The following is a 12,815-nucleotide window of genomic DNA, read 5'->3' as shown; positions in this document are numbered from 1 at the left end:
ACCCCGTAAAGCTATTTTAAAAGGTACAAGAATTATTTATTTAACAGAAATCCTCGCTTTTTGAATGATCAACAAGTAAAGAAAAAAAAGACACACAGAATAAAACAAAAGAGTCCCTCAAACCCCGTAAAGCTATTTTAAAAGGTATAAGAATTATTTATTTAACAGAAATCCTCGCTTTTTGAATGGCCACCAAGTAAAGAAAAAATCACACGGAATAAGACAACAAAGTCTCTAAAACCCCTTAAAGCTTTTAAAAGCTACAAGAATTATTTATTTAACAAAATCCTCGCTTTTGAATGACCACCAAGTAAAGAAAAAATCACACGGAATAAAACAACAGAGTCTCTCAAACCCCGTAAAGCTATTTTAAAAGGTAGAAGAATTATTTATTTAACAGAAATCCTCGCTTTTTGAATGATCAACAAGTAAAGAAAAAATCACACAGAATAAAACAACAGAGTCTCTCGAACCTCGTAAAGCTATTTTAAAAGGTACAAGAATTATTTATTAACTGAAATCCTCGGTTTTTGAATGATCACTAAGTAAAGAAGAAAAAAAAATCACACAGAATAAAAGTTACTGAAAAACTATTGCATTAAAAAAAAATAATAAAATTTATCATACGACCTAAATTATTTCATCAGATAGGCCAGCAATCATAAACGATCCTTTTGAAATTCTGCTAACAACATCGATTCTCAAGGTAAAAGTTTGAATCAAACATTTTAGCATATCGAATGTCCTTACTGAAAAACTACTGCAATAAAAAAAAAAATTTATCCTACGACCTAAATTATTTCATCAGATACGTCAGCACTCATAAACGATCCTTTTGAAATTCTGCTAACAACATCGATTCTCAAGGTAAAAGTTTGAATCAAACACTTTTAGGATATCGAGTGTCCTTACTGAAAAACTTCGTTCTTTTCACTGGCTTGAAATTGCATACAAACAAGCCAATCAGGTGTTACAATCCTTTTGTTTGCTCAAAATTCGACAAAGGAACGACTGTTTGGTTAGTTTTATTTTGCATGATATTTCTAAAGCCAATTAAGATGAAGAAATGTCTTCAAAGTCAAGGCTATAAGAAAAAAAGTTCTGGATATTTTTGTCAGTTTTTAGTTTACGCACTAATATCAATATCAGTAACGATTCTATTTGAGCTTTCTCCAAGTTGATCAAATTGGTCTCTAAAGGGTTCATGATAAAAAAAAAATAACAAACGCCATGCTGAATGTGCTTTCAAAAACCCATCTGGTCGAAAACATGTTTGTTATCGTTAATGATTTCCAAAGATGTAAGAAAATTATGGAAAATACAATTCTCTGGTTCAAATCTGAAACTTTAGTCTATTTTCAGATCAAAAAATAAAACAATTTCTATAAAATCTGAGCTAATAAGGGTTTTTGGTCGTAAACTCTAGTTTCTTGTAAGAAAATTATGGAAAATACAATGCAACCGAGTCTCTTAAACCCCGTAAAGCTATTTTAAAAGATACAAGAACTACTTATTTAACACAAAAATTTCGTTTTTAATGAGCAACAAGTAAAGAAAAACCACACGGTATCAGGCCAACAGAGTCTCTCAAACCCGTAAAGCTCTTTTAAAAGATACAAGAACTACTTATTTAACACAAAAATTTCGTTTTTAATGTGCACCAAGTAAAGAAAAACCACATGGAATCAGGCAACAGAGTCTCTCTAACCCCGTAAAGCTCTTTTAAAAGATACAAGAACTACTTATTTAACACAAAAATTTCGTTTTTAATGGGCACCAAGTAAAGAAAAATCACACGGAATCAGGCAACAGATTCTCTCAATACCCGTAAAGCTCTTTTAAAAGATACAAGAACTAATTATTTAACAAAAAAAATTTGTTTTTAATGGGCACCAAGTAAAGAAAAACCACACTGAATCAGGCAACCGAGTCTCTCAAACCCCATAAAGCTCGCTTCTTGTAAGAAAATTATGGAAAATACAATCCAACCGAGTTCCTCAAACCCCGTAAATATCTTTTAAAAGATACAAGAACTACTTATTTAACACAAAATTTTTTTTAATGGGCACCAAGTAAAGAAAAACCCCACGGAATCAGGCAACCGAGTCTCTCAAACCCCATAAAGCTCATTTCTTGTAAGAAAATTATGGAAAATACAATGCAACCGAGTCTGTCAAACCCCGTAAAGCTCTTATAAAAGATACAAGAACTACTTATTTAACACTCAAATTTCGTTTTTAATGGTCACCAAGTAAAGAAAAACAACATGGAATCAGGCAACAGAGTCTCTCAAACCCCGTAAAGCTCTTTTAAAAGATACAAGAACTACTTATTTAACACAAAAATTTAGTTTTTAATGGAAACAATGTAAATAAAAAACACACGGAATCAGGCAACCTAGTCTCTCAATCCCCTTAAAGCTCTTTTAAAAGATACAAGAACTACTTATTTAACACAAAAATTTAGTTTTTAATGGGAATCAAGTAAAGAAAGAAAACACGGAATCAGGCAACAGAGTCTCTTAAACCCCATCAAGCTCTTTTAAAAGATACAAGAACTACTTATTTACAACAAAAATTTCATTTTTAATGAGCACTAAGTAAAGAAAAACCACACTGAATCAGGTAACAGAGTCTATAAAACCCCTTAAAGCTCTTTTAAAAGATACAAGAACTACTTATTTAACAAAAAAATTTAGTTTTTAATGGGCAACAATTAAAGAACAACCACACGGAATCAGGCAACCGAGTCTCTCAGACCCCTTAAAGCTCTTTTAACAGATACAAGAACTACTTATTTAACACAAAAACTTCGTTTTTAATGAGCACTAAGTAAAGAAAAACCACACGGAATCAAGCAACTGAGTCTCTCAAACCCCTTAAAGCTATTTTAACAGATACAAAAACTACTTATTTAACACAAAAACTTCGTTTTTAATGAGCACTAAGTAAAGAAAAACCACACGGAATCATGCAACTGAGTCTGTCAAACCACATAGAGCTCTTTTAAAAGATACACAAACTCATTTTTTAACAAAAAAATTTGGTTTTTAATGGGCATCAAGAAAAGAAAAACCACACTGAATCAGACAACTGAGTTTCTCAAATCCCTTAAATCTATTTTAAAATATACAAAAACTAATTATTTAACACAAAAAGTTTGTTTTTAATGAGCACCAAGTAAAGAAAAACCAAACGGAATCAGGCAAAAGAGTATCTCAAACCCCGTAAAGCTCTTTTAAAAGATACAAGAACTACTTATTTAACACAAAAATTGTGTTTTTAATGGGCACCAAGTAAAGAAAACCACACGGAATCAGGCAATCGAGTCTCTCAAACCCCGTAAAGCTCTTTTAAAAGATACAAGAACTACTTATTTAACACAAAGTTTTTTGTTTTTAATGGGTACCAAGTAAAGAAAAACCACACGGAATCAGGCAACCGAGTCTCTCAAACCCCTTAAAGCTCTTTTAACAGATACAAGAACTACTTATTTAACACAAAAACTTCGTTTTTAATGGGCACTAAGTAAAGAAAACCCACACGGAATCAAGTAACTGAGTCTCTCAAACCCCTTAAAGCTATTTTAAAAGATACAAAAACTACTTATTTAACACAAAAACTTCGTTTTTAATGTGCACTAAGTAAAGAAAAACCAAACGGAATCAGGCAACAGAGTCTCTCAAACCCCTTAAAGCTCTTTTAAAATATACAAAACTACATATTTAACACAAAAATTTCGTTTTTAATGGGCACCAAGTAAAGAAAAACCACACGGAATCAGACAACCGAGCCTCTCAAACCCCGTAAAGCTCTTTTAAAAGATACAAGAACTACTTATTTAACACAAAAATTGTGTTTTTAATGAGCAACAAGTAAGGAAAAACCACACGGAATCAGGCAATCGAGTCTCTCAAACCCCGTAAAGCTCTTTTAAAGGGATACAAGAACTACTTATTTAACACAAAGTTTTTTGTTTTTAATGGGTACCAAGTAAAGAAAAACCACACGGAATCAGGCAACCGAGTCTCTCAAACCCCTTAAAGCTCTTTTAACAGATACAAGAACTACTTATTTAACACAAAAACTTCGTTTTTAATGAGCACTAAGTAAAGAAAAACCACACGGAATCAAGTAACTGAGTCTCTCAAACCCCTTAAAGCTATTTTAAAATATACAAAAACTACTTATTTAACACAAAAACTTGTTTTTTAATGTGCACTAAGTAAAGAAAAACCACACGGAATCAGGCAACTGAGTCTCTCAAACCCCTTAAAGCTCTTTTAAAAGATACAAAACTACTTATTTAACACAAAAATTTCGTTTTTAATGGGCACCAAGTAAAGAAAAACCACACGGTATCAGACAACCGAGTCTCTCAAACCCCGTAAAGCTCTTTTAAAAGATACAAGAACTACTTATTTAACACAAAAATTTCGTTTTTAATGGGCACTAAGTAAAGAAAAGCCAAACGGAATCAGGCAACAGAGTGTCTCAAACCCCATAAAGCTCTTTTAAAAGATACAAGAACTACTTATTTAACACAAAAATTTTGTTTTTAATGGGTACCAAGTAAAGAAAAACCACACGGAAAAGCCCTTATAATAGCATAGGAAGGAACATAAGCTCCTGGAATAGCATAGGAAGGGAGCATAAACCCTTATAATAGCACGGGAGGGAACATAAGCCCTTAAAATAGCATGGGAATTCCTATACACGCAAGAAAATAACATGGGAATTCCTATACACGCAAGCATATAACGTGGGAATTCCTATACACGCAATAAAATAACATGGGAATTTCTATACACGCAAGCAAATAACATGGGAATTCCTATACACGCAAGCAAATAACGTGGGAATTCCTATACACGCAAGCAAATAACATGGGAGTGCCTATACATGCAAGCAAATAACATGGGAATTCCTATACACGCAAGCAAATAACTTGTTTATTCCTATACACGCAATCAAATAACATGGGAATTACTATACACGCAAGCAAATAACATGGGAAGTTCTATACACGCAAGCAAATAACATGGGAATTCCTATACACGCAAGCAAATAACATGGGAATTCCTATACACGAAAGCAAATAACATGGGAATTCCTATACACGCAAGCAAATAACATGGGAATTCCTATACACGCAAGCAAATAACATGGGAATTCCTATACACGCAAGCAAATAACATTGGAATTACTATAAACGCAAGCAAATAACCTGGGCATTACTATACACGCAAGCAAATAACATGGGAATTCCTATACACGCAAGCAAATAACATGGTAATTCCTATACACGCACGCAACTTACAGGGGAATTCCTATACACGCACGCAAATAACATGGTAATTCCTATAAACGAATGAAAATAACAATTGAATTCATATACATTCTATCAAAAAAAAAGGGAAGTACCACACATGAAAGAAGAGAACATGGGAATACCTAAACATGTAAGAAAATAACATTGGACTTCCCATACACGCACGCACATAACCTGGGACTTAAAAAACACGCAAGCAAATAACAAAGGAATTCATATACATACAAGCAAATAACATGGGAATTCCTATACACGCAAGCAAATAACATGGGAATTCCTATACACGCAAGCAAATAACATACTCACTCTCTTTGAAAAACCAAACCAGACTATACCCACCAAACCAGACAATACCCATCAAACAACACTATACCCACCAAACCAGACTGTACCCACCAAACCAGATTATACCCACCAAACAGATTATACCCACCAAACCAGATTATACCCACCAAACCAGACTATACCCACCAGAAACCTGATGTGAGGGAGTTCTGAATCTTTTTGAATAGGTGTAGAGGCGTACGCAAATAACATAAAGATTGCTATGGCCGTACGCAAAGTATAAGTTAACATAAAGATTGCCATGGCCGTACGCAAAGTATAAGGTACTACTCTACTGGCAGGCATGCCTTTCCAAAAACTAACCTGACAAGTTTGTGTCCAATAAGAGAGTCATTCATACTCCTGCCATTTACCCGTGCCCCAGCCATTTAAACATTTGCCGCTCAATTACTTGGACTATCTGTCTTGGCTTTTCTCTGTCTACAATTACCCAGCCCAGTCTTGATGCAACCTATTGCCCAAAATACTTGATAACTTCAATTAAAAATCAACCTTCTGTAATTTTTTAGTGGCCATACTTAGAAGGAATTGTTTTCTGACTTCAAACTGTCCAAATACTTTACCACCACCCCTCCCCCTCCCCCTATGTCTAAATATATAGCCCAAATAACATATTTCTCATCTATTCTGTCACTTCTTAGTCTTGTCTCGTGCTAAGATGACAAAAACTAACGAAGAAACGGGTTTTTTCTCGAGTTTTACACAGCGTAAACTTGACTGGGTAGCACCTAATACACAAGTACCGAAATACCTTCTCCCTATGAAAATTAAAAAAATTAGACTCAAATAAATCTCTCAAGTTTGGAAAGCCTTATTTTCCACGGAGGGGGGTATTTTCCGATGTGGGGGGATTTACCGGGAGAGGGGTAACTTCCACGGGGGGGGGAGGGGTATTTTCCACGTAGGGGTATATCCGGGGGGATATTTTCCGTGGGGGGTATTTTCCGGGGGGTATTTTCCACGGGGAGGTATTGTCTGGGGGGGGGGGTATTTTCCGGGGGATCATCGCAGGGGGGGGGGGGGTAAACGCCGGCCACCGACTTTGAGCCACTTTCAAGTGCGACTACTCATGACTGCAACTGTGATTATTTCAAACTGTGACTATGACTACTTGGGGCCACTTGCAAGTGCAACTACTTATGACTGCAACTGTGATTATTTCAAACTGTGACTATGACTACTTGGGGCCACTTGCAAGTGCAACTACTTATGACTACAACTGTGATTATTTCAAACTGTGACTATGACTACTTGGGGCCACTTGCAAGTACAACTACTTATGACTGCAACTATGATAATTTCAAACTATGACTATGACTACTTGGGGCCACTTACAAGTGCGACTACTTATGACTATAACTGTGATTATTTCAAACTGTGACTATGACTACTTGGGGCCACTTACAAGTGCGACTACTTATGACTATAACTGTGATTATTTCAAACTGTGACTATGACTACTCGGGGCCACTTATAAGTGCGACTACTTATGACTATATCTGTGATTATTTCAAACTGTGACTATGACTGCTTGGGATCAATTGCAAGTACAAGTACTTATGATTGCAAAATTTTAGGGGGGGGGCAATTTCGGAAAGGTGCCAATAATTGACCAAATTGACAAATTAATTCTACAAAAATAGTGAAAAAACAAAATAACTGGAAAGAGGCCCTCGAAAAAATCTTGGGGGTCGGGGTCTCCCCGGCCCCATGGATCTGCCAGTGCTACCGTGACTATACGTAATTGTAACTACTGCATCATTTGTAATTTACTAAAAACGAAACTACAATTTTTTTTCATTTATATTTGCAACATTAAAAAATAAAATTTACATTGAAATAAAATACTGAATTGCTGAGTTTTCAACAACTGACATCATTATATTTTGAATATTCAGTATATTTTTATTAGTCCTCTCCAAGGACTATTCAAAACACTTTTATTTTTGAATAAAACGCAAATGACGCATTAGACTTTAGACTTTTACTGTTAGGGGAGGAGGAAGGGGGCACAAGCCAAACTCCTGTTTGTGGTGATTTTTGTTTGTTTTAAGTTTGACTTGAACATTCAGTTTAATTTTTGCTCGTTTTATTATTCAATTATTTTAGTACCTGTTATTTATATTTTTTTATGATTGTTTATTTGATTTCTATTCGTATTAGGTTTCATTTTTTCTTTAATATTAATTTCCGGTCGTTTTGGCTTTGAATCTTTAGGGGAATTAATTTCTGCTGGTCTTAAGTCTATTATGGCTCTTTACTTTTTTTGAAATTTTCTTTTTCGAATAGTTTTTAAATTAATTTTATGAAAAGTTGATGAACTGAATAGTTAAGTTGGTCAGTTATTTAAAAAAAAAAATCCGCTTCAAACGGGGCATGTACAGACATGCTCACTGCATATGCAGGCACCGTTGCCGCGCACTAGCAGCTTAGGAGTATTTCAAATGGCTAAAAGTTCAACAACTCGTCCCGTCACAAAGGATGAAACGCTTTCATTTTACTTCATTTGGCTACTAAAACATTATGCTAGTACAATTAACGTTTTATTAGTATTTTATGTGACGGCGGGGCAGGGGTTAATTTGAAACTCTTATAGGATTTTTAAGGGGAGGGAAATAAGGGAACTTATGTGTTTTAGAAAATGTTATTTTATTTCTAGTCCTCATCAAATCATAGGTCCCATCGGTTTTTTTCTTTTTCATGCATGTCTCCTGACAAGTTCTTCGGCTATTATTTATTATATTATTACTATTGTTTTGTTCCGGTTCCCTTCTCTTCCATAAATCCTACTTACGTCCATGGACCAAGGTAAATTTACATATGTATTGGTTAGTTGCATGCAATTTTTGTCTGTGGGAAGATTGGCAGATATTACAGGGTGGGGTTTACAGGGTTTACTTGAATTTGGAGGCATATTCAAGTTTTGACGTACGGCATTTTAATTTGTTTTTCTCAAAATATCGATACATGATCGATACCGTATCCAGGAAGGGGAGGGGGGGGGGTTCACCCTCCTCCCGAAATGTTTGTCCAACTCGTAAAAACGCAACAAAAGTGAATATAAACAAATATTTGATGTGTTTTTTTTAGTTTTTTTTTACCCCCCCCCCCCGAAATTTTTTTCACGCATACCAATATTAGATGTGTATCAATTTAAACCCAGATATCACCAGAAAGGATTATTAAAAGGTTTACACCCCCCCTCTTCAGAAAAAACGCTGGATGCGACCCTGTAACGGACAACCTATAAGAATCATTGAATTGCGAGAGAGATACCACCATTGAGTATGCATTATTGTTACCAATAACATGGTGAGTTAATACGGAGGGGCGAACTGGGGTGGGAATCTTCTTGCTTGAACCCATGAAATCTCAACGTTTTTAGGGTTTATCTCACAATTTTCATAATTACCATCCACTATTCCTTCCTCTATTTAAATCGGCTCTCCAAAATATTACCCCCTCCTATCGTATCTCCGTCGTACGTGTCTGATCGCAGGTGTTACTTTTGGCCAAACGGATCTAGGCTACTCTTTCTGTTTTGTGTCTCCCAAGTTTCATATAATATCTGGAAGTAACCTTATTCTCTAAAAACTCTTAGAAACCATTTGATTTTTTAGTTCATTTCGATTTTGAGCTGATTGTGTTTTACACTGAAAGTGACGAAACTTCCTAATCTGCCCTCGTGAATTATAAACTTCTGCCCCATGTAGAGTATTTCTTGAGGCTCCTTTAAACAACCGCGCTCTCTAGCGCGAAACAAACGAATCCTGAATTTCCTGTCAGTGTTGCTTTGTCTCTTGCTCGAGTAGTGGAAGAGAGAATAGTGATTTTTAATTCTATAATTTTGGGATATTTGAACATTAGACGAGTTTTGGATATTTCAATTAATGCTATAGAGGTAGGTCTGATTTTGATCCTGTATATGTCCGTTTTTTGGTAAAGTTCTACGAAATCATATTATTGAATTAGGACTAAAGTGAATACACCATTCGATGCCTTTTTTTATGCTGATTACGAATATAATAAGCATTTGTATCGGAAATTAATTTAAGCCCCCCTCTATATAGGCCAATTCAGGGTTAGGTTAGGTATAGCCTATATAGGGGGGGGGGCTGGAATTCATTTCCGATAGAAATGCTTATAATAGCCTATTCGTAATCAGCATAAAAAAAGGCATCGAATGGTGTATTCACTTTAGTCCTAGCTCAATAATATGATTTCGTAGAACTTTACCCGTTTTTTTACTAGGCTAAATCAGTTAGGCCAATGGTAAAATTCGTAATTTAGGTTATCTCAATTATAAGTGTGTCTACTGGTATACCCCAGCCTAATGCATATTCGGTGTCAGGGCGTCGTTTGGGGGTGGCAAGGGGGGTGGGGTAAATGTTTACCAAACCATATTATTGAGTTACAAATAAAGTGAATATACCACTTGATGCCTTTTTTATGCTCTTTATGAATATAATAATCATTTTTGTCTGAAATGAATTTAAGGCCCCACTCCTATTTATACAATTTAGGGTATATATTTGCACATGGGGGGGGGGGTGAGGGAAAGTTTGGACATCCACCACATGGCTAATATGGGAGTGAAGTTCATTTGTGATACAAATGGATGTTATATTTAGATTGAGGATGCAATTCTAGGTATATATTTACACATTAGGGGGGTGGGGTTATATATTCTGTGAATATCATCATATTGCATAAATAAGAAAAGCAGTTAAAAACAGAAAGAGCCTATACATAAAAATAACAGCCTACCACATGTAATTGGCCAAGGTTTGTTTTCTTCTCCTACATTTTGATTAGTTCCATAGAGTGAGCTTATTTGGATTTTTATTCCTCATTTATTGCTGGCTATATTTACTAGTAGCCTACAGTTGTGACAGTGGGGTACTACTAACTATACAAGTGTATGTTCTGCTTTGATGTGTTACCCCTCACCTTAGTAGCCTTGGTAGCCTCAGTATAGTTGATTATTGATATAGAATCTGCACACCTATTGGAAGTTTTGCAATTATAGCCAGTTTAGTAGCCTATTTACCAGTGTGATGCCCCCTCCACAAAGTAAAAAACGTCAGAAACCAATTACTCCTGAAAAAGGTATTGATAAATGTGCTGTTGCTGGGTGTTTACTTGACAAAAGTTCTTGTGCTATACAGTGCGATAAATGTGACCAATGGTTATGTGCACAATGCTCATCAATGTCCTCCTCTGAATATGATATCTTTATAAAAATGAATGAGTAACTTGGCAGCACCTGGTTATGCCCCATCTGTAAATTTAGAACTTCAGCCCAGTAAGAACGTCCCCAGCTGCTAAAGTCAGCTCTTAATGAGCATTGTAGTGACATTAAAGATCTGCATGTCTGTTTTCAAAATATCATTTATACCTATCTTGAAGGTATTAATGCTAAAATTAAGAGTCTAGAAAATATTATTTCATCTAAGGTGTCCATGGCCAATGTTGAGGAAATGGTCAATCATACTATTGACATTAAGCTGAAAACTGAAAACTGTTTCAAATTGATGTAGGTGCAGTGACCAATTTGCAAAGGCTGACAAGGACTAACCCCAACTCAAGTGCTCCCAACTCATCCAATCGACCAGATCCATTACTGTTCTCAGTCAGTTCCTTTAAAACTAAAATTGACATCCTAACACAGTCCCCCATTAAAAAGGGAGACATTCGTTTCTATGCTGATAGCTCAAAAGAAGACCGGGTACAGAAAAAAGAATTAGTAGAAGAAATCAAGAAAAGAGCAGCTCCTGGTGAGAAAAATTTAGGAATAAAAAATGGCTGCATATTGACAAAAAACGTGCTAAAACGGGTTGTCATTACCCCAAACAACAGAATTGCCCTTTAAAAACCTATTCCCTGCCTCTACATAGTATTAACAAGCAAATTAATTTATCTGTTCTGTATACTAACGCAGACTGTTTATCTAAAAGAAATTGATTAATTTTATGCCCAAATATCACCCTACATACCCCATGCTATTGTTATTACAGAATCACTCCCCAAGAATTGTCAGCACCCAGCTATATTTTTCCAGGAAGTGCCTGATTATAATCTCATTTTAAATAATAATTATAAGTGTGGAATTTTCATTTATATTCAGGCCTGATTGAAGTATACTAGAGTTAATTACCCAATCTCTTCAGTTATAAGTGAACTCTTAGTAATTGATGTGAAATTACACGGGTCCTCCATTACTTTTAGAATAATTGCCATTTATTGTAGTCCTAGGGTTTGTGAATCGTCGTCATTTAATAAAAGAAAAATATTGCAGTATTTATCCACTTTCTCTTTATCTAGTTCTAAATTTCTAGTAGTTGGTGACTTTAACCTACCTTCTATTGATTGGACATCAGGTACAACACAACTTTCTGATGAGTCATTTGAAAATCATTTCCTAGAAACTTTACAAGAACATTATTTGTATCAGCACATTCAAAACCCTACTCGTTTGCGCACTAATTATACCCCTTCAGTTTTAGACCTTGTAATTACAAAATCACCAGATGATGTTGCTAGTGTTGAGTTTTTGCCACCACTAGGAAAAAGTGATCACTTGGTATTGGTGATATCACTAAATTGTGTGATAGGTCGTTATGATATTCTAAATCATTCTCCCAAATATGATTATGATAGAGGAAATTACATTGCATTTTCAGATTATATTTCATCTCTTTCTATACAAGAGGAGTTACAACAATGTAATGCTACTGTTGATGCATCTTTTGATTTTATTAAGCAGGCCCTTATAGAAGGTAAGGATCAATATGTACCAATATATACTAGTAGACAGTTTTTCAAAAATAGACAGATCCTTCCTTGGTATATTGTACAAATGCTAAAAGAGAAGGGTGATAGGTGGCGTGATCATTTAAGATTTAAAACCTTAGATTCTTGGTTAAATTATAAAAGAGCTAGAAATAGAGCAACTAAATTCCTTCGTTTAAATCGTCAAGAGGTGGACACAAATGTTATAGCATCAGTCCAAAGTTGCCCAAAAAGATTTTGGAGATATGTGAGAAGGAATCAAGTTTCACAATTCCCACCATCCACTTCCTTTATAGATCCCGAAACTTTTTTACATATAGATGATGATTTTGTAAAATCACAACTCT

The 12,815-nt window shown here is 35.2% G+C and overlaps 2 protein-coding genes across 3 annotated transcripts in view; one reads left to right on the top strand and one right to left on the bottom strand.

The window, feature by feature from the left end:
* LOC148946209 (D-lactate dehydrogenase, mitochondrial-like) overlaps positions 1-12,815 on the bottom strand; it is a 531,845-nt gene that overhangs the window by 111,010 nt on the left and 408,020 nt on the right. The window lies entirely within an intron of this gene.
* The window catches only part of Gug (arginine-glutamic acid dipeptide repeats grunge), a 249,811-nt gene continuing 246,464 nt past the window's right edge, over positions 9,469-12,815 (top strand). Inside the window, exon 1 of one of the 2 annotated variants that reach the window (XM_089098272.1) lies at positions 9,469-9,577. The gene's annotated coding sequence lies outside the window, so the exon portion shown is untranslated. The remainder of the gene's footprint in view (positions 9,578-12,815) is intronic. The other variant, XM_089098273.1, reaches the window with a different exon arrangement.

Source organism: Artemia sp. Qi Xiang Cuo, chromosome 12, assembly GCF_049724085.1.
Source record: "Artemia sp. Qi Xiang Cuo chromosome 12, ASM4972408v1, whole genome shotgun sequence".
NCBI classification, from domain to species: Eukaryota; Metazoa; Arthropoda; class Branchiopoda; order Anostraca; family Artemiidae; genus Artemia; species Artemia sp. Qi Xiang Cuo.
Note: the sequence above shows the minus strand (reverse complement) of the source record. Positions and strands in the feature narration are given on the sequence as shown.